The sequence below is a fragment of the Mirounga leonina genome, unplaced genomic scaffold (assembly GCF_011800145.1).
Source record: "Mirounga leonina isolate KUSES-001 unplaced genomic scaffold, KU_Mleo_1.0 Mir_82, whole genome shotgun sequence".
Lineage (NCBI taxonomy): Eukaryota > Metazoa > Chordata > Mammalia > Carnivora > Phocidae > Mirounga > Mirounga leonina.
The window spans coordinates 27,742,818-27,765,173 of NW_023270825.1; the positions used below are offsets into that span (position 1 = coordinate 27,742,818).

General features: G+C 39.4%; 1 protein-coding gene across 8 annotated transcripts in view; it reads left to right on the forward strand.

The window, feature by feature from the left end:
• Window positions 1-22,356, forward strand: part of NUMB (NUMB endocytic adaptor protein) — a 190,810-nt gene that overhangs the window by 34,040 nt on the left and 134,414 nt on the right. For 6 of the 8 annotated variants that reach the window (XM_034993363.1, XM_034993365.1, XM_034993362.1 and 3 more), the window contains exon 2: window positions 11,834-11,963. The exons of the other annotated variants lie outside the window; for them this stretch is intronic. The gene's annotated coding sequence lies outside the window, so the exon portion shown is untranslated. The remainder of the gene's footprint in view (window positions 1-11,833; window positions 11,964-22,356) is intronic. 8 annotated transcript variants of the gene reach the window in all.

The following is a 22,356-nucleotide window of genomic DNA, read 5'->3' on the forward strand; positions in this document are numbered from 1 at the left end:
TGGTAGAGGCAGAGGGAGAAACAGGCTCCCCACTGATCAGGGAGCCTGATGCGGGGCTCAGTTGCAGGACCCTGCGATCATGACCTCAGCTGAAGGCAGCTGCTTAGCCAACTGAGCCATCCAGACGCCCCTGATGAGTTTCTTTTTATCAGTATTGCCATATTGAATCTTTGTGAAGCAGTATAGTTTGATGGAAAGAACACAGTATTTGAAATCAGAGGGCTTGAAGTCGTATCTGTCAGTTTACCAGCTCTGTGACTTTGACCTTTTTTGAGATTGTTCTCCTTACAAATAATATAAAAAAAAAATGATATCTTTCTTATAGAATTGTTATAAAGATTAAAATTAAATAATGCTTTGTAAACTATAACATTCTTTTTGAGTGTTACAGTGTTTTTCAGTTGGGACATTTGTTGTATTTTGTAAAATAACACTGTCCTCAAAGATTGCCTTTAGATGGGTGAAAAAATTGCCAAACTTTGGTTTGATGTATCACTTTCATTTAGGGTGAGGATTTTGGGTTTTAATCTGCCTTTATACTTTCTCTAATAATAAATTTCTTCACTGAATGAGGACTTCTTCTTTTTTTTTTAAAGATTTTTATTTATTTGACAGAGAGAGAGATAGCGAGAGCAGGAACACAAGCAGGGGGAGTGGGAGAGGGAGAAGCAGGCTTCCCTCCGAGCAGGGAGCCTCATGCGGGGCTTGATCCCAGGAGCCTGGGATCATGACCTGAGCCGAAGGCAGACGCTTAACGACTGAGCCACCCAGGCGCCCGAGGACTTCTTTTTTTTTAAGTTTTATTTTTTAAGTAATTTCTATACCCTACGTGGGGCCCAAACTCATGACCCCGAGAACAAAGCCAGCCAGGCGCCACTCTTCTTTGCCAAAGTTAGAAATTGGGTAGGCCTTATCATTTCCTTTAGCTTTATGGTGAAACCACTCTGGGACTTAGACTTTTTAGAAGTCACTGGCTCTCAGTGGGGTCAGGACCCCTTTGAATCTTTGAATCTTTGAAGGTGCACTTTTGGTTGCCATAATGATTAGGGTGGGGTGGGTGCAGCATTGGCATTCAATGAGCAGAAGCCAGGAATGCCATACATTCCACAACGTCTGAGACAGTTCTGCATGATTTTTGAACATTTTCCCAGCTCTTGTAGGTGAAAAACCTGTTTGTACTTATCTGATGCTAATTCTGCTATATATTTAAACACAGTAGTTTTTTGCATAGTTTTAATAGACACTAAATTTTCCAGGAATGCAACTACTTAGTAAACTGAGGGCAGATTATGCTTTGTTTTCTTCAGAACTTTAACAAGAGTTGTTAACTATTTTGGAAAATCATATTACCAATGGCACTGACCCTTTTGCCATCTGATTTTCTAATACAATTCATTTATGTCAGTCTACATTTGTAGATGTCATGTGCATGGCATGTCTGTATATGCGTGCAAGTGTCAATTTCCTTAATAATATGAATGCTGGGATGGTTATACCTGAGCATTTAAATATTACAATGTATTATTTTAAATTACTTTTCTTTCTTTTATATTAGATTAGGCATTATCTTAAGTTTTGAAAACTAAGGATAGATAAATTACCTACTTACATCTCATTTCAGGTTTGTGCCTTTTTTTTTTTTTTTTAAAGATTTTATTTATTTATTTGCGAGAGAGAATGAGAGAGAGCACGAGAGGGAGGAGGGTCAGAGGGAGAAGCAGACTCCTGGCTGAGCAGGGAGCCCGATGCGGGACTCAATCCTGGGACTCCAGGATCATGACCTGAGCCAAAGGCAGTCACTTAACCAACTGAGCCACCCAGGCGCCTGTGCTTTTGTTTTTTTTAAGATTTTATTTATTTATTGGGAGAGTACGTGCCTCATGAGTAGGCGGAGGGGCAGGGAGGCAGATGGAGAGAATCCCAAGCTGACTCCGAGCTGAGGCTGAGCACGGAGCCGAGCTGAGTACGGAGCCCGGCTGGGGGGTGTTTGATTGTTCAATCTCATGACCCTGAGATCATGACCTAAGCTGAGAGTCAGACACTCAACTGACTGAGCCACCCAGGCGCCCCAGTTTGTGCTCTTGAAACAAAAATCTTTTGTTTTAGAGGAGTTTCTGGATGGAGCCTGTATTTAATAGGAATCTACATTGCCTTTCAAGGGAGAGATAGGACACTGATATTGACCTATGTTACAGATGTATCCTCTTTCCTTTTCTGTTTTCCCTTCCCATTATGAAATATTTGATACACAGACAAGAATATGGTGCTGTGTATGTAAGTAATGAAGCATATAATAAAACCAATACTTGTGCACTGATCACCCAGGTTAAGGAATAGAACATTACCAATATTGTTGGTATGTTTTTCCTTGATTTCCATTCACCTGTCTCTCCACCAGGGATAAAACTATTCAGAATTTTTGTTTTGTTTTGTTTATTTATTGTTTCCTTCCTTTAAGTTTACCACGTTTGTATGTATTTCAAAAATTTATTATTTAGTATTGCTTGTTTTTTAGCTATAAAAATGGAATCATAGTACACATATATTCTTGTTTTGTTTTACTACATGTACTTATTTGCTTTGGCTAATCAATATTATGTTTTTAAGATTCACCCATATCAAGGGGCGCCTGGGTGGCTCAGTCGTTAAGCGTCTGCCTTCGGCTCAGGTCATGGCCCCAGGGTCCGGGGATCGCGCCCCGCATCGGGCTCCCCACTCTGCGGGAAGCCTGCTTCTCCCTCTCCCACTCCCCCTGCTTGTGTTCCCTCTCTCGCTGTGTCTCTCTCTGTCAAAAAAAAAAAAAAAAAAAAAAAAGATTCACCCATATCAATATGTGTAACCATTATTTATTTTCTCAGGTATATGTATTAGTTGTATGACTGTACCACAATTTGTCTTTTCTCCTAAAGATGGACTTTTTTTTCCCCCCATTTTGTTGGTATTACAAACATTCTTGCTTATCTTCAGGTGCACATGTGCAAACATTTCTCTACAACAGTGAATTTTAAACATTGTTTTATTTTTAATTTTTATTTTTTTGAAGATTTTATTTACTTATTTGAGAGAGAGCGAGAGAGAGCATGAGCCAGGGAGGGAAGGGCAGAGAGAGAGGGAGAAGCAGGCTCCCCATTGAGCAGGGAGCCCGATGTGGGGCTCGATTCCAAAACCCTTGAGATCAGGATGTGAGCCAAAGGCAGATGCTTAACCGACTGAGCCACCCAGGCACCCCTTTAAACATTTTTAAAAAGATTTTTATTTATTTATTTATTTATTCATTTATTTATTTATAAGATTTTATTTATTCACTTGAGACACAGAGATACAGAAAGAGAGAGAGCATGAGCAGGGGGAGAAGCAGAGGGAGAGGGAGAAGCAGGCTCCCCCCTGAGCCAGAAGCCCGATGTGGAGCTTGATCCCAAGACGCCGGGATCATGACCTGAGCCAAAGGCAGACACCCAGCCATCTGAGCCACCCAGGCACCCCAAGATACTATTTATTTATTAGAGAGAGAGAGAAAGCACGAGCAGGGGGGAGGGACAAGCAGACTCCCCACTGAGAAGGAAGCCCCATGCAGGGCTTGATCCCAGGACCCTGGGATCATGACCCAAGCCAAAGGCGGTTGCTTAACTGACTGAGCCACCCAGGTGCCTCAAATTTTAAACATTTTTGATGGTGAACCCCCCCATACATGCATAGAGTTGAAAGAAAAATGAGGATCAGTAGATTAGTATTCATCCTTAATATATGTGATGCACTCATCTTTTCCATTTTATTTCTCTCTTTCTGAGTGCTAATTGTGACCTAAATGTTTTCACAGTTTAAAACATTTGTCTTGGTTTCTTGTGGAGAGCAGTGTATTGACCTGACTTCCCTTTGCTTACAGAGTGTGCCAGAGGGCAGCATCTCATGAGGTGAGAGTGCACCTGCTAAGTAGAACACTGCTCCCACACCTGGAAACACCTGGTTCTTGAGCACAATAAAGATTCAGCTAGGACTGAATTTGGGTTCAGCCCTTAAGGACCTGCCGCTCCTTTATGGAATGAATTCCCTAGGTATGCCCTAACCAGATTTGAGTTATGCCAGAGTCAGACCATTCTCAGAGGATGTGAGGGGCAAGATAGGATTGGTTGGAGCTTTCTATTTTTGATGTTTACTTTGATATCAGACTTGGCTCCTCCTCTTACTTATTTTGACTATAAACTGTATATTCTCAAAGGCTCAGATCTCAGTAGTTTATTCTTCAGTTTTCTGGTGACTTTCTGATGTCCATATTCAGATATTTGAGATATTTCCTCTTATTTGGGTTCTTTACTTTGCTATATTCTAGATGGCTTGAATTTTTTTGCTGAGGAGTATGAGAGTTAATTTACATAGGAATTTGACTTTCATCTTCAGTAATTAGTAAAAAACACAGAAGCTACATGTTTTAATTCTGACTTGGTGCCTATTTAGAATATGTATGCAAACTGTAATTTACTGAGCTATGCTTTGAACCTCAGAGGAAGAATATTTACATTTACATTTGGTACTATTTTTTTATATAGGTTTTTATTTTAATTCCAGGTGACATACAGTGTTATATTAGTTTCAGGTGTACAATATAGTGATTCAACAGTTCCATGTGCTCCTCAAGACAAGTGCAATCCAGGGGCACCTGGGTGGCTTAGTTGTTAAGTGTCTACCTTCAGCTCAGGTCATGGTCCCAGGGTCCTGGGGCCCTGCTCAGTGGGAAGCCTGCTTCTCCCTCTCCCACTCCCCCCTGCTTGTGTTCCCTCTATCGCTATGTCTGTCAAATACCTGTCAAATAAATAAATAAAATATTAAAAAAAAAAAAAGACAAGTGCACTCCTTAATCCCCATCACCTATTTAACCCATTTCCCCCTCTCCCTTCCCCTCTGGAAACCATCAGTTTGTTCTCTATAATTAAGACTCTGTTTCTTGGTTTGCCCTCTCTCTCTTTTTCCCCCCCTTTGCTCTTTTGTATTGTTTCCTAGATTCCAGATATGAGTGAAATCATATGGTATTTGTTTTTCTCTGACTTATTTCGCTTAGCATTATACTCTCTAGCTCCATCCATGTTGTTGCAAAGGGCAAGATTTCATTCTTTTCTATGGCTGAGTAATATTCTGTGTGTGTCTTTATCCATTCATCAATCGATGGGACACTTGGGTTGCTTTCATATCTTGGCTGTTGTAAATAATGCTGCTATAAACATAAACATAGGGGTACATATATCCCTTTGTATTAGTGTTCTTGTATTCTTTGGGTAAATACCCACTAGTGGGATTGCTGTATAGTAGGGTAGTTCTATTTTTAATTTTTTGAGGAATCGCCATACTGTTTTCCAGAGTGGCTGCACTAGTTTGAGGTGCCCCTCAAAATTTCTTGCATTGTGTCATCATTGGAAGTTTCTGAAATGGATGCTGCTTCATTGGTATTCTGCTCTTTGCTTTTGTAGCCGCTTTTGCCTTTTCTAAGTCCCTAATTCACATTCTTTGAGACTTGATTAGTTAACCTCTGTTCTTTTCTCTATCTTGTTGCCATGTTTGGTCCCTAATTTTTTTTTTTTTTTTTGTCTTTTCTGTACTTTCATTCTTTTCTTTCCCTTTCATTTCTTTCCTCTATTTCAATGTAAGCGCAGTAAAGTTTGGAAGCACTTATTTCTTCTGGCTTTGAAGAAACTAATCATACCATGTAATCTTCAGTTTTTATGTACAGATTCTTTCCAGCAATGTGGACATTTTAGGCTTCCTTAAGCTCTGAGTGTACAACTTTTCTGGACATTTGCATTTGCTAGCTACTTGGATGATAGTGTATAAATAGAAGAAGTATTGTCATTTGATCTAAAATATAATAATAAAATACAGTAATAATAATATGATATTGGGGCACCTGGTTGGCTCAGTCGAAAGAGCATGGAACTTTTGATCTCAGGGTCATGAGTTTGAGCCCCACTTTGGGTGTGGAATATTACTTAAAATGAATAAATAAATTAAAACTTTAAAAAAATAATATAATGATATGAAAAATGTTTTTGAGCCTTATGAACTTAGTAGTGAACCTGCCTAGTGACCTTGACCAGGTCATTTAAAGTGACATATTTTTTACTTTGTACATTTAGATGATCTCATATTTTAACTTCCCTTCCTTAGATAGAATTTTGCTTACATAGGAAATGGAAGAGCCAAAGATTTAAAAGTCAGAGGACTTTAGGAATCATCTGGTATCTATTCTATTTCTTCTACAAATATTCACCTGGCAGTGTTTTGGTCTTGAGAATATATTGAAATCTCTGGCTTCATAGAACTTACAATCTTTTATGAAAAGAAGGTTGTGAAGAAACTGTAATCTTATTTAAAGATTCCTCACTTCATTTTGGTAGGTCTTTATATGCTCAAAAGAAAAAGGATCTGATTCCTTATATGCCAGATTGTAATTCAGAAACTGTAAAGCAGGAGGAAAAGGACCCTGAATGAGTGAATTAGGACAGTGACTCTCAAAATTTTCTGTGTATGAATCACCTAAAGTTCTTGTTAAAATGTAAATTCTGTTCAGTAGATCTAAGGTAGGACCTGAGATGATGCTTTCAGTTTATGAAACACATTTTTTTTTTTTAAGATTTTATTTATTTGACAGAAAGAGACACAGTGAGAGAGGGAATACAAGCAGGGGGAGTGGGAGAGGGAGAAGCAGGCTTCCTGCCGAGCAGGGAGGGGCTCGATCCCAGCACCTGGAATCATGACCTGAGGCGAAGGCAGACACTTAACGACTGAGCCACCCAGGCGCCCCTGTGAAACACATTTTGAGTAGCAAGGAATTTGTATATAATAGAAAAGAATAGTGTGCTGCCATTTTGAGAAGAATGGTTTGGAGCTATGGAACACAGACTTGGAGTTGTGAGTAGCACACCACACTTGGCTTTGGTGAAATGAAATTATAATAGCTGTTAATGGTCACATATTAAGAGGGGGTATTAAGGAGGTGATCACCTGTTTTTTGAATGGCATTCAGAATTGAGATTGGATGGTGGGTGGGTCTAAAATGTTTGAAAAGGTACTAGGAAGAGATGAAGATCTTCAGGTATGATGAAATTAAATATCTAGTCGGATAAACAGAATTTATGAGTTAAGTTTTGACTAGGGGGAATTAATTTGTAATTGGAAAGATTTCCTCCCCTTTTTATGCTTACTCTAATTGGCATAGTTATTGTAGTTTTAAAAAATGTAAAAGTAGGGCGCCTGGGTGGCTCAGTTGGTTAAGTGACTGCCTTCGGCTCAGGTCATGATCCTGGAGTCCCGGGATCGAGTCCCACATCAGGCTCCCTGCTCAGCAGGGAGTCTGCTTTTCCCTCTGACCCTCCTCCCTCTCATGTTCTCTGTCTCTCATTCTCTCTCTCTCAAATAAAATCTTAAAAAAAAAGTAAAAATAAATACTTTTTAAAAATAGATAATATAGTTTTTTTCCATAGGCATATTCTATGTGGAAAGTATGTCAGATTTCTTTGTTTTCCAGGTCTGAATAAAGCTTAAATGTTGTGCTTAAGTTGCCCTGCTCCGATCTGTTCCTCTGGGGACAGCTACTTGGAACATAAACTAAACTGGGAGTTCATTTTTCTTCATAGAATTAGCAGAAGACTCTTAATCTTGGAGTGGTGTAAAATGTTCAGTAGGTATTGAACATTTATCTGTAGGGAAAAATTTGGCAAACCAAATCTTGGAACCAGCAGCCTTTTATTTAGTACTGTGAATTCACAGTGCTAGTGTTTTCATTTGTGTTTTTAGAAATTTAAACTTTTGGGACACCTGGATGGCTCAGTCGGTTAAGTGTCTGCCTTTGGCTTAGGTCATGATCCCAGAGTCCTGGGATGGAGCCCTGCCTCAGGCTTCCTGCTCAGCAGAGAGCCTCCTTCTCCCTCTCCTCCCTACTTGTTGCTATCTCTGTCTCTCTGTCTCTCAAATAAATAAATAAAATATTTTAAAAATAAAAATAAAATAAAATTAGGATATTACTTACTCATATTACCACTTATTAATAATACCACCACATTGGTGTGTAGGGCCTTCAAGGGGAGGGACTGTATCATGTATTTGTGTTTAGTGCACATATTAAAGGACTTACTGTTCTGTTAAAAAAAAAATCAGAAGCAAATACTCCTAGTTCTGGTAAAATCTTTTTTTTTTTTTTTTTTTTAATTTATCAGAGAGAGAGAGAGAGCACAAGCAGGGGGAGCGGTAGGCAGAGGGAGAAGCAGGCTCCCTGCTGAGCAAGGAGCCCGAGGTGGGACTCGATCCCAGGACCCTGGGATCATGACCTGAGCCGAAGGCAGACGCCTAACCGAGTGACCCACCCAGGCGTCCCCCCCCTTTATTTTTAATAAAGTTATTTAGTTAAATAAAAATTAAAAAGGGGGGCTCTGGAGTCATGTAGCTATATTTTTCTTTTTTTAAAAATCCTAACCCTACCTCTTAGTAGTTTCATGATATTGGAAGTAACTTGACTTTTCTGTGTCCAGCTTTCTTTATTATAAAATGATCATATAAATAGTTCATTTCATAAGGGTTCTTGTCAGGATTATGAGAAATCCTGGAAATCCATGGAAAGCTCTTAGAAGAGTTTTTGGCACATAGTAAGTGCTTAATTAATGTTAGCTGCTTCTACTCTTCTTTTTTTATTTTATTTTATTTTATTTTTTATTCTTATGTTAATCACCATACATTACATCATTAGTTTTAGATGTAGTGTTCCATGATTCATTGTTTGTGCATAACACCCAGTGCTCCATGCAGAATGTGCCCTCCTCAATACCCACAACCAGGCTAACCCATCCTCCCACCCCCCTCCCCTCTAGAACCCTCAGTTTGTTTTTCAGAGTCCATCGTCTCTCATGGTTCGTCTACCCCCCCGATTTCCCCCGCTTCATTCTTCCCCTCCTGCTACCTTCTTCTTCTTTTTTTTTTTTTTCTTAACATATATTGCATGCTTCTACTCTTCTTATTCAGGAACACCACTACTGCATTGTCTGGTGAATTTATTTTGCTTTTTATTTATTTTATTATTTTTTTAGAAGATTTTATTTATTCATCTGAGACAGAGAGATACAGAGAGCATGAACAGGGGGAGAGGCAGAGGGTGAGGGAGAAGCCGGGAGTCTGCTGCAGGGCTCGATCCTAGGACCTGGAGATCATGACCTGAGCCGAAGGCAGACGCTCAACCATCTCAGCCACCCAGGTGCCCCTATTTTGCTTTTTAAAACAGGCCTGCATATTCAGGTTCCATTATGACAGGTTGGGTACTTAAAATATATACTTAAAATTAGTTTTGGGGCGCCTGGGTGGCTTAGTCATTAGGCATCTGCCTTCGGCTCAGGTCATGATCCCAGGGTCCTGGGATCGAGTCCCACATCGGGCTCCCTGCTCAGCGGGAAGCCTGTTTCTCCCTCTCCCACTCCCCCTGCTTGTGTTCCTGTTCTCGCTGTCTCTCTCTGTCATATAAATAAATAAAATCTTTAAAAAAAAAATTAGTTTTGAATGAAAACTTAAGAATTTTTACTTTCAGCTACTATAACTTTAATTCATACAAAAAGAAGCCATTCATTCAGTCTTTTTTTCTAATAAACTGTTAATACCTGCTATTTATAAGGAACTGCACTAGGTGCTAGGAATATAAATGGAGCAAACTTGGTTGTACCCCTTCAGTTATTCAGAGGTTAATGGAGAAAGGTACCCCTGAGTATAAGTCAGTGTTGTAAATGATCCCTTTTGTACTGGATCATTAATACATGATCATTTTAAAATAAATATTTTATTTATTTATTTGTCAGAGACAGGGAGAGCACAAGCAGGGGGAGAGGCAGAGAGAGAAGCAGGCTTCCCGCGGAGCAAGGAGCCCGATGTGGAACTCAATCCCAGGACCCTGGGATCATGACTTGAGCCTAAGGCGGATGCCTAACCAACTGAGCCAGCCACGCCTCCCTACATGTTAAATTTTTAATTTGTCTTCTGGAAAGTGTATAAGCCAAACTTTGGGTGGATTGGCCTTTGTTTTTAATATCTTATGTATTTACTGCAACTCTTTTATCTGTAATCATTCCTGTTTTTTGCAAATCAGGAAATTGAAATTTAAAGAGGTTAAGTAATTCCTCATACAACTATAAAACTCACTTTTTTTTTTTTTAATTTTTATTTATTTGACAAAGAGAGAGACAGCGAGAGACAGAACACAAGCAGGGGGAGAGGGAGTGGGAGAAACAGGCTTCCCGCAGAGCAGGGAACCCAATGCGGGGCTCGATCCCAGGACCCTGGGATCATGACCTGAGCTGAAGGCAGACGCTTAACGACTGAGCCACCCAGGCGCCCCTATAAAACTCACTTTAAAATCCTACTTAATTTGAGGCGCCTAGCTGGCTGAGTCGGTGGAGCGTACAACTCTTGATCTCGGGCTTGTTTAAGCTCCATGTTGGGTGTAGAGATTACTTAAAAAAAAATCATCTTAAAAAAACCAGAAAAATAAAATCCTACTTAATTTAGAAACTCATTCATTCCACTGTTTTACCTCTTATAAGGTGCAAAGCCTCTATTAGAAAACCCGTTGTATTGTCTTTGGGGTTTATGTATCTGCTTTCCTATTAGATTGGGAGAATTTTTAGAGCAGGGACTAATCTTACTTATTTTTGGGCTCCCCTAGCAACTAGTAGAGTGCCTGTCACATGTTAGGTACCCAAAAAATACCAGTTGAGTAGTGAATGGATACATAGATTGTTAGAAATAGAGGGGATTTTAGAGCTATGGAAATCATAGAGACACTAGAATTTCTAAAAAGAATTCTATATTGCTTACATAGGGCTACAGCTTTTGATTTTGACTCTATTTATAAAACAACTAGTACTGTCTATCACATCGTCTCATAAGCCATTTTAATACCAGAAAAAAGTAGGAAGGACAGTCTCAGAGTAAGCACAATTGGTAACTTTACACCCATTTTTGGTCATGGCTGGCATCTATTTAAAGATTAGATTTCAGGAACCATTATCTAATGCAACCCTTTTCTTTTAGAGATGATGTATCTGACCTCAGAGAAGTATCAAAGTTCTTACAGCAAGGCAGAATAAGTGAGTTTGGAACCCAGGTCTTCTGACTACCAGCCCAAAATTTTGATCCAGTCACCTTAGTCTTCATCATATGGTGATACTTAGGCCCAGAGAATTTGTTCCTTAGGTAAGATCATATATCTAGTAAGAAATAGAGCTGGGACTTGAATCCACATTACCCAACTCCATTTTCAGTAAAAGCTGTGCATTACTTACATGTAATCTTAACCCATTCTACCAGCCCCCATTCAGTAGCAAAGATGGAATTATAAATGATTGAAAGGAAACGTTGGGGGGTGCCTGGGTGGCTCAGTCTTTTTTTTTTTTTAATTTTATTTATTTATTTGCCAGAGAGAGACAGAGCACACAAAGCAGGGGGAGTGGGAGAGGGAGAAGCAGGCTCCCCGCTGAGCAGGGGGCCCGATGTGGGACTCGATCCCAGGACCCTGGGATCACAACCTGAGCCGAAGGCATATGCCTAACCGACTGAGCCACCCAGGCGTCCCATTGGGTGGCTCATCTTAAGTGGCTCACTTCGGCTCAGGTCATGATCTTGGGGTCCTGGGATCGAGCCCTACGTCTAGCTCTGTGTTCAGTGGAGAGTCTGCTTCTCTCTCTCCTGCCCCTCCCCCTGCTCGTGCTCGCTCTCTCTCGCACACACTTTGTCTCTCAGATAAATAAAATCCTAAAAAAAAAAAAAAAGGAAATGTTTTATATTTAGCATTTTCTTTCCTTCAAAATTTCAGATTTGGAGCTTCAGCAACTACTTCTGGGGGGGGTCCAGTGTAGCTGCTGTTGCGACCCAAGATCTTGATTCACATCCACAGATTGGAATATTGGTGTACCAGTCATCCTCAGACACCTCACTAAGGACAGGTATGTGAAAGAGATAGTAAAGATAAGTAGAATGAATGCTAATGTTTTTCCTTCCTATTTCTTGTTAGATGACAACAGTTGGCTGCCTTTAAAAATATAGCCTTTTGTCATGGTAAAAACAAGGCATTTGGCATCTTAATTGAGTGGGGCAAAATATTTTCTTTTTTTTTTTTTTTTAAAGATTTTATTTATTTATTTGAGACAGAGAGAATGAGAGACAGAGAACATGAGAGGGAGGAGGGTCAGAGGGAGAAGCAGACTCCCTGCCGAGCAGGGAGCCCGATGCGGGACTTGATCCCCGGACTCCAGGATCATGACCTGAGCCGAAGGCAGTCGCTTAACCAACTGAGCCACCCAGGCACCCCGCAAAATATTTTCTTGATGGTAAAATATGTGTCAAAATGTTAACAGTGATGAAACTTAGGGTAATTAAAAGTTTTCTTCTTTCTCTTTTTGTGTATTTTTCCAAATTGTATTTATGAGCTTGTGTTAGTTATCTATTGTTACATAACAAACCACCCCTAACTTAGTGGTTTAAAACATACCAGTCATTTATTTTGCTCATGTATCTATTATTTGGATAAGACTTGCTTAGTGGGGACAGCTTGTCTCTGTTAATATGTGGCCTAAGATGAAGTAGCTGGAAGGGTGGGGGCAGCTTGATGGCTGGGCGCTGGAATCATTTGAAGGCTTGGCACACATGTCTGTGTCTTGTGGTTAATGCTAGCTTTTGGTAGGGACCGAAGCCTGGGCTGTTAGCCACAACACCTGCACATGACCTCTCCTTTTGGCTGCTTGGCTTCCTCACAGCATGGTGGCTAGGTTCTAAGAAAGAGCATCCCAAGAGAGCAAGGTGAAGTTGCATGGCATATTTGATTTGGTTTTGGAAGTCACATAGTGGTACTCTGCTTTTTTCTGTTGGTTGAGATAGTCCTAAAGGTCCACCTAGGTTCAGAGGAGGGGTAGACATTGACCACACCACTTGAAGGGAGGAGTATCAGCATCTCATTAGAAGAAGAGCACATGGTATAGAATCTGCCATTGGGCCATCTTTGGAGAATGTAATGTGCCACAGTTTGTATTACTTATTTATTTATTTTTATTTTTAAAAAAGATTTTATTTATTTATTTGAGAGAGAGAGCATGAGAGGGGAGAGGGTCAGAGGGAGAAGCAGACTCCCCATTGAGCCGGGAGTCTGATGTGGGACTCGATCCTGGGACTCCGGGATCATGACCTGAGCCGAAGGCAGTCGCTTAACCGACTGAGCCACCCAGGCGCCCCCAGTTTGTATTACTTTTAAGTAATATATAAAAAGAGGAATATTGACAGAAAATTATAGTGTATGAGTCCAGTAAGAATTTTGTGTGCTTTTCCTGTCTAAGAAGAATATTATGCTGAGAATAAGGTGTCTAAACAGGAAGAGGTGAAATAGATTTTGAATTTTCTTTTGTATCAGTAAAGCAGCAAACTGAAAAATGGAGACAAAAATTTGTAAGCAAGATGCAAAATAAGATTTGTAGTTTGGATTTTTTGTTTTTGAAAAAAAAAAAAAAAGCTTTTATTTTAGTTTAAAGGCTACTTTTTTTTCTTATTTTAATAATTGGAGAATTATTTGGGAAACTGGTTTCTAATAGGATAGATTTGAGAAAGTAGTGTCAATGTTACTGTATGCATCAAGTTTGTTTTGTCTATCTGCTTATTTTAAGGAAAACTATGTAAACTTTTTTAGGATTGTACAATTTTACCTGCTAAATTTCTGGTAAATATTTTAAAATTTCAGTGGAACAAGAAAACTTGCAAAGTTGTAGAGTATTTGGTTGTATTGTTATTTTTAAAAAAGACTTACTTGGGGCGCCTGGGTGGCTCAGTCATTAAGCTTCTGCCTTTGGCTCAGGTCAAGATCCCAGGATCCTGGTATCGAACCCCACATCGGGCTCCCTGCTCGGCAAGGAGCCTGCTTCTCCCTCTCCCACTCCCCCTGCTTGTGTTCCCTCTCTCCCTTTGTCTCTTTCTGTCAAATAAATAAATAAAATCTTTAAAAAAAAAAAAAAGATTTATTTATTTATTTATTTGAGAGAGAGAGCATGAATGGGGGAGGGGCAGAGGGGGAGAATCTCAGGCAGACTCCCTGCTGAGCAGGGTGCCCGACTTGGAGCTCAATCTCAGGACCCTGAGATCATGACTTGAGCTGAAATCAAGAGTCGGTTGCTTAACTGACTGAGAGCCACCCAGATGCCCCTATTTGGTTGTATTATTGAACACACTTAACTCACTGATTATATGAATTGCCTTTGGCAGGTTTCAGTGTAGCTAGTACTTAATTTCTGGATATAATGGGATAATATTTTTAGGTAATCCTATAAGTATACACGGAGATGTTGGTCCATTCACTATAGGTGGGAAATAAGCTATATAATAAACTATAATTAATATATACCAGTATGTATGTGTGTACACACACACACACACACACACTCATCTCTTAGGCCCAGAAATTTTTTTTTGCTGTCTAGATATGAGCCTAATATGGCAGAGGTGATTCAGTTCTATTTCCCAACTACTCACAGATATCTTAAAGTGGAAAATGACTGAACCAGCTCTTGTGACAATAGAGGTAATATCAGAAGTTTGCCCTTAACTGTGAATAATCAGAATTGACTGAGTTTGTGAAACAATATATTTTAGTTCAAAGGCGTAATAATTGGGAAAGCTGTTTTAATTTTTTTTCATTTAAAAACATGGTGTTTGGGCGCCTGGGTGGCTCAGTTGGTTAAGCGACTGCCTTCAGCTCAGGTCATGATCCCAGGGTCCTGGGATCGAGTCCCGCATCGGGCTCCCTGCTCTGCAGGGAGCCTGCTTCTCCCTCTCCCACTCCCCCTGCTTGTGTTCCCTCTCTCGCTGTGTCTCTCTCTGTCAAATAAATAAATAAAAATCTTTAAAAAAAAAAATAAAAAAAAATAAAAACATGATGTTTTCCAGTAGACATAGATTGGGAATAATGAGTAGTGTAAAATATTATGTCTTAAATAACAACTACAACAAATACATGTGTATATATACAAACATATATAAAGCCTGTAAGCATTAACTTGCCTTCTTTTTTTGTTTTAAGCATTTTTACAGCCCACTTTTGCTTTTAAGAAGTCTTGAGTAGGTAAATTGCTGATAACATCTTTTACAGGTTTATCTTGCCTTCATTCTGCAAGGCCTGTGTCTGAGGGGATAAAAATCCCTTGAATGAGTGAAATACTGCTTTCTGACTGAAGCTAAAACAAACAACAATAAAAACTTTTGAAAACACCCTATAGAAATTGCAAATATGCTGGTGTTTACTCTGTGGCACTCAATTCATGGAAGGAGGTAAATGATAAGGTTCTCTTGTGAAGATGAATGACTATTGGGGCGCCTGGGTGGCTCAGGCAGTTGGTCACCTGCCTTTGACTTGGGTCATGATCTCGGGGTCCTGGGATCAAGCCCCACATTGGGCTCCCTGCTCACTCAGCCGGGAGTCTGCTTCTCCCTTTCCTTCTGCCCCCCCCACTCATTCTTGCTTGCTCTCTCTCTCTCAAATCTTTAAAAAGATGAATGACTATGTAAATATTTTTTTTAAATACAAAAAAGATTTTTGAATAATTGTGGAAGGCAGAAATTGTATTTCTTTGGGGTTAGTGGTTATTCTACTTATTCTGATTTCTAAAATTATAATGACTCTCAGTTGAAAAATGGCATTCAGTTCATGCTTACACAGATTTTTGGCAAAATAGAAGTTGTGTGACTTTCTTCTCTTAAATTCCCCACCCCCATTATTAAAAAATATAACACCTTTTATGTTTGAAATGTTTAACAAAAGTGTTTAAAATTTATGGTAAGAAAGTGATTGGCATAACATAAAATTTACCATATTAACTATTTTTTAGTGTACAGTTCAGTAATATTAATAAGTATATTCACATTGTTGAACAACCAATCTCCAGAACTTTTCATCTTGTAAAACTGAAACTCTGTACCTGTTAAACAACCACTCCCTTATTCTCCCGTCCCTCTAACCCCTGGCAGCCAGGATTCTATTTCTGTCTATGAATTTGACAACTGTAGGTACCTCATATAAATGGAATCATACAGAATTGTTTTTTTGTGACTGGCTTATTTCACTGAGTGTGATGTCCTCGAGGACATTTGATGTAGTACATGTCAGAATTTCCTTTTTTTTTTTTTTTTTTTTGTAGAGAGAAGGAAAGAGGGGGGCAGAGGGAGAGGGAGAGAGAGAATCTTAAGCAGGTTCCACGCCCAGCATGAAGCCTGAGATCATGACCTGAGCTGAAATCAAGAATCGGGCACCTAGCCGACTGAGCCACCTAGGCATCCCAGCATTGTTCCTTTTTATTATTGAATATTCCATTATATAGTTATGCCAAATTTTATTTATTTACTTTTTAAAGATTTTATTTTATTTTATTTATTTTTTTTAAAGATTTTATTTATTTGAGAGAGAGAGACTGAAAGGGGGGAGGGTCAGGAGGGTCAGAGGGAGAAGCAGACTCCCTGCTGAGCAGGGAGCCTGATGTGGGACTCGATCCAGGGACTCCAGGATCATGACCTGAGCCGAAGGCAGTCGCCTAACCAACTGAGCCACCCAGGCGCCCAAAGATTTTATTTTTAAGTAATCTCTACACTCAGTGTGGGGCTTGAACTTACAACCCTGAGATCAAGAGTCATCTACTCTACTGACTGAGCCAGCCAGGTGCCCCTTGGTATACCAATTTTAAAAATTAATTCATCAGTTGATGGGTATTTGGATTGTTTCTACTTGGCTGTTATTATCTCATCATTTTTTTCAAAAATTTATTTATTTTATAGAGAGAGTATGAGCTGGAGGGTAAAGGGAGAGGGAGAGAGAATCTCAAGCAGACTCTGTGCAGAGCATGGAGTCCTTATGCAAGGGCTTGATCTCACAACCCTGAGATCATGACCTGAGCCGAAACCAAGAGTTAGATGTTTAACAGATTATACCACCCAGGTGCCACTATCTCATCATTAAACAGTTTCTCCTTTGTATATTTAATATTATACACATGTTCAATATAATATGTCTAAATGTAATATAAATATACATATATTGAGGGATATACTCAAATTTTTTTAGTAATAGGTACGGGATCAAAAAAATTTGGAGGTTACTATTCTAGTCCAGAATAGTCAGAAAACAGAAAACAACTAGAATTATCCTGTTACAGGTCTGATTATACCACTTATAATTATATTCTATTACCTATGAAAACAGGTAAATTTCTTAATGTGATGTTTAAGGAGCTGTACCTTAATGGACCCATACTTCCTATCTGTTTTCTAGCTACATTTCAGTCTTGTAGCTTAGTGCTACCTTTTAGATTATTCTCACCAAATTCCTTGTAGTTACTTTAATACCTGATGTTCTGCCTTTGAGCTTTTGCCAACTCTTCCCATTGCCTAGAATGCTGTTTCCTGCCCACCTTGCCTTTTTAGGGATACTATGATATATCATTTAAGCTCCAGCTAAATCAGTTCTCCGAAGTGCTCCCTGGCTTATCCAAGTCAATTTAATTGCTTCATTTTCTGCGATAACTCTGTATCTGGTATGTATCTTTATTATAGCAGCTCTCAAACTAAATTGCAGTTATTTATTAGTGTGTCTGCATCCTTTCCTAGACTGCTACCTCCTTAAGGACAAAGAAGGGGCCTTATTCATCCAGTACTTGTATAAGTGAATGAGTAGTAACTTTGTGGGTGAGGAACTTGCATGACCTTGAGAGTGATGCCTTCTGGATCGAGGTCTACCCATTATCTCAGTTTTCAATTTTTTTGTTATATTAGTTACTTTAGGTCCATACCTACACAGGTTGAGGGTGAGCTCAGGAGTTCATAACAACTTTATGGAATCACTTCCCTGAGGACATAGAGAAAAGGAAAAGAAAAAAAAAAAGGAGTTTGGTCTGCCCACTTGAAGGCAAGGGTTCCCCTCGGAATTTTCACCCCTGGAGGCTTTCTGTTTTCAGATGCTCTTGCTGCTGCTGCTGTATCCACCACAGAAGACCTTGGGGGACTGGAACATGAGAGGATGGGGAGAAAGAATAAATTCCCAAGGAATTCACCCCTCTTTTTCTGAGCTTTATTTTTATTAAAGACTATTTATTTGACAGAGAGAGAGTGAGAGAGAGCGTGCACAAGCAAGGGGAGCGGCAGGCAGAGGGAGAGTAGGAAGCAGGCTCCTTGCTCAGCAGGGAGCCCGATGTGGGCTCCATCCCAGGACCCTGGGATCATGACCTGAGCCAGAGGCAGATGCTTAACCGACTGAGCCACCCAGGCGCCCCATCTTTTTCTGAGCTTAGAAGTTCCCTTTCCTAGCTTTGAGCCAGGGCTAGAGGGCTTCTCCTGTATTTCTTTGCACCTGCGCCATAGTGCTCACTTAGGAGTTTTGGATTGTGTTGTGTTTAGGCTGGGAAATACTAGAGGGAAAAAATGGTAAACTCACAGCAGGTTCAGTGATACTTTGAATTCTGGTGCTCTTCCCAGATCCACCTGTAATAATTTTCAGGGTCTTCCCGTAGCTGTTCATGCATTCCATCCAGGTTTTTTTTGTTTTTTTTTTTTTTTAAGATTTTATTTATTTGACAGAGCACAAGCAGAGGGAGAGAGAGGGAGAAGCAGGCTCTCTGCTGAGCAAGGAGCTGGATGTGGGACTCAATCCCAGGATCCTGGGATCATGACCTGGGCCGAAGGCAGCCGCTTAACCGACTGAGCCACCCAGGCGTCCCTCCATCCAGGTTTTATAGTGTAGTTCATTGAGAGATAAATGGAGGTGTTTGTTTACTCTGTTACAAAATGGGAAGTCTTCCCAACACTTTTGTTTTAACATTTTATTTTGATACAATTTTAGATTCATAGGAAGTTGTAAAAAGAAGATAGAGAGGTCCAGTGTGACTTTTACCCAGTTTTCCCCAGTGGTTATATTTTACATAGTTTAGCATAATACTCAAGCCAGGAAACTAACATTAACACCAACTTTTATTATGAACATTTCAAATATACAAGAATATTGAAAGAATAGTACATTGACCATCTGTATATCTCCAACTGATAATTCAATAACTTAAATGTTTTGCCATACTTGCTTCATATGTATATATTCTAATATGTGTGTATTCTCTTATCTGTGAACCACTTGAAAGAACATTGCAGGCATCAGCATACTTCACCCCTAAGTACTTAGTTTATCTTCTAAAAAAAAAAAGACATTATACTTTAATAAACATTTAATAAAAGCAAATTATTTTTCTATATAATTCTAATACCATTATCATACCTAAGAATACTAGCAATATGAACTTGAGGGGGACAGTAGTCTTAATGTTCCAGGGCTTTCGTTTTGAAGTTGACTCCTGAAAGCTTAAGTTATTGTTTGAGAAGATGGCCCTCCTGATAATGCACTCTTGGTGATAGTTTTGAGTGTTTGAGCTCCTATCATGTGTGCAATTCAGAGCCCAGGGAGCTTCCTGATTCTGTATTCTTGTTTTCTGTCACTCTCCCCGCAGCTCAGACTTCCTAAAGCTGTCTGAGCAGATACTCAGAATAGTCCTTATCAAGAGATTATAATTTTGTCAGACTGATTTAGGACTAGCATGTAATTTTGGTTTTAGTCATTAGTCAGGAAGTTACAGTTACAGTTACAGTAGTTTTTGATAATGGTGTTGTATAAGGATTGTATCCAACTGTAAAGTAATTGAAAACCTGGCTACAAGGCTTAAACAAAGAAAGGTCTGTTTTTCTTACGTAAGTCTGGAAGTATTGGCAGTTGCTCATGTTGCTTCAGTGGCTCAACAATGTTGGGGCCCATATCTTTGTGATTTGCTTGGCCTTCATGGTCCTGAGATAGCTACAACTCCAGCCTTCCAACCACATTTAAGGAGGAGGGCAAAAGGTCCAGACCAAGCAAAAGCTTTCCTATTAGTGTTTCTAGCAGGTTACTTCTAATGTTTCCTGGACCAAAATTGGGTCCTATGGTCACTTCTAACTGTAAGTAGCCTTTTGGTCTCTATAGTGAGATGCAAGGAGGAAGAAAGGATTTGGGAATGGCTTTTTGGGCAGCCAGTTAACAGCATCTGTCACAATTGTATGATTGCGTTCGTTTTATTTCAGAAATTCATCTGACATCAGTGTGATATTCAGCACATAGGTGCTTTACAGTTACATAGTAACATCTTACTGGGTACTGTAGGAAACAAAAGGAATTTTAAATTTAGTTGTGAAAATGAGCTTTTTGGTTATGCAAGGTAAACTTTAGCTTGAATTTTGGGACCTTGGGCAGGTTTTAGAATATGTAAGCGTCTGTTTTCTCATATGTGAAATGGCGTTAATAATACCTGACTTTTAGGGTAATTGTGAAGTGGGAAGGAGATAATTTATTTAAAGTACTTAATATAGTGCCTGCTGCATTGGTGGTGTGACAAGGAGATACTATTATAATTGGTGGGTAGACGTTGTGCTAGAGTGGAAGAGCATGGACTTCATAGTCAACAGACTTGATTTGATTCCTAGTTCCACTACACAATAAATGTATGGTCTTAGGCAAATCATGTAATCTCTTGACATAGTTTATTAACCTGCAGTGTTTACCTCTCAGGATTGTTCGAAGCATTAAAGATTATATATGTACAATGTGGTACCATGTAAGCTCTCAGTAAAAAGCATCTGTTCCTGCTATTTTTAGTTATGATTTCTGTAATTTGGGATCCATATAATAGGTGGGGAGTCAGTCATTGAATTTACTTTAGAAATTTATTTGAGGTTTGCTTTATTTGTAGGGATATTGTTGATTAGTAGTGAAAATTTTTCATCTGTTCCAAAAAATCAGCTGCAGAAACCGGACAGTGTTTCTGTGGAAAACAAGACTTTTTTTTTTAATGAAGAGTTTTATTTTTAAGTAATCTGTACACCTAATGTAGGGCTTGAACTTACAACCTGAGATCAAGAGTCACATGCTCCACTGAATGAGCCAGCCAGGCACCCCAACAAAAAGACTTTTACATTTAGTTGTGGGAAGGTGAGCTTTTGGTTATGTAAGATAAAACTTGGCTTAAATTTTGGGACTTTGGCATAATGGTATTATGTTGTGAATCTTACTCTTTTTTGCTCAACACTATCTTAAGATTTAAACTTGTTTATTTGTTTATTTATTTAGTAGGCTCCACTCCCAGTGTGGAGCCCAATGCAGGGCTTGAACTCACAACCCTGAGATCAAGACCTGGGCTGAGATCAAGAGTGGGACACTTAAACAGCTGAGCCACCCATGTGCCCCAAGATTTAAATATATTTAAAACCTATTGGATAACTACTGCCTGTTGTATAATATTCCATTGTATATGGATTTCTACATTTTATTTACCTGTTTCTTTAATGGGTCTTTAGGTGTGGCTTGGAAACTGCTAACACAGATAATATTATTATGCATTTCCTTATACATATTCCCTATTGAATTATGCAATGGTTTCCCTGTGGTATATACTGAGGAAAGGAATTACTGACATATGGTCCATACACATATTTAATTTCACTTAATATTCCCATATTGTTTTCCAGAATGGTTGCCCAGTTTATGCTCCTACCAGTAGTGTATTAGGGTTCCTGTTTCCTTAAATCCTCACCAGCATTTGGTCTTATCCATCTGTTTAGTCTTGTCAGTCTGATGGGTATAAAGCAGCATTTTGTTTTTCTTTTCTTTTCCTTTCTTTATTTTAGAGAGAGAGAGAGCACGAATGGGGGGAGGAGAGACTGAGGGAGAGGGGGAGAGAGGATCCCAAGCAGACTTTGTGTTGAGCACAGAGCCTGGCGCAGGGCTTGATCCCAGGGCCCTGAGATCACAACCTGAGCTGAAATCAAGATTCAGATGCTTAACCGACTGAGCCACCCAGGCCCCCCAATTAGTGTTTTGTTTTAATTTACATTTCTGTGATTGAGAGTGAAATTTGGCATCTATTTATTTATTTTTTTAAAAAAAGATTTTATTTATTTATTTGAGACAGAATGAGAGAGAGAGAGAGAGAGAGCACATGAGAGGGGGGAGGGTCAGAGGGAGAAGCAGACTCCCTGCCGAGCAGGGAGCCCGATGCGGGACTCGATCCAGGGACTCCAGGATCATGACCTGAGCCGAAGGCAGTCGCTTAACCAACTGAGCCACCCAGGCGCCCATGGCATCTATTTATTGATACCAGGGTTTTCCCTGCATATTGACTAAAAATACTACCCAAATAAAACATATTTGTTGTAGATATTTTTAAAATTTGTCTCTTTTCTTTTTTTCTTGTAGTTTTACTTTGTGTTGTAGATATTTTTAAAATTCAGATCATCTGTAATATCCTA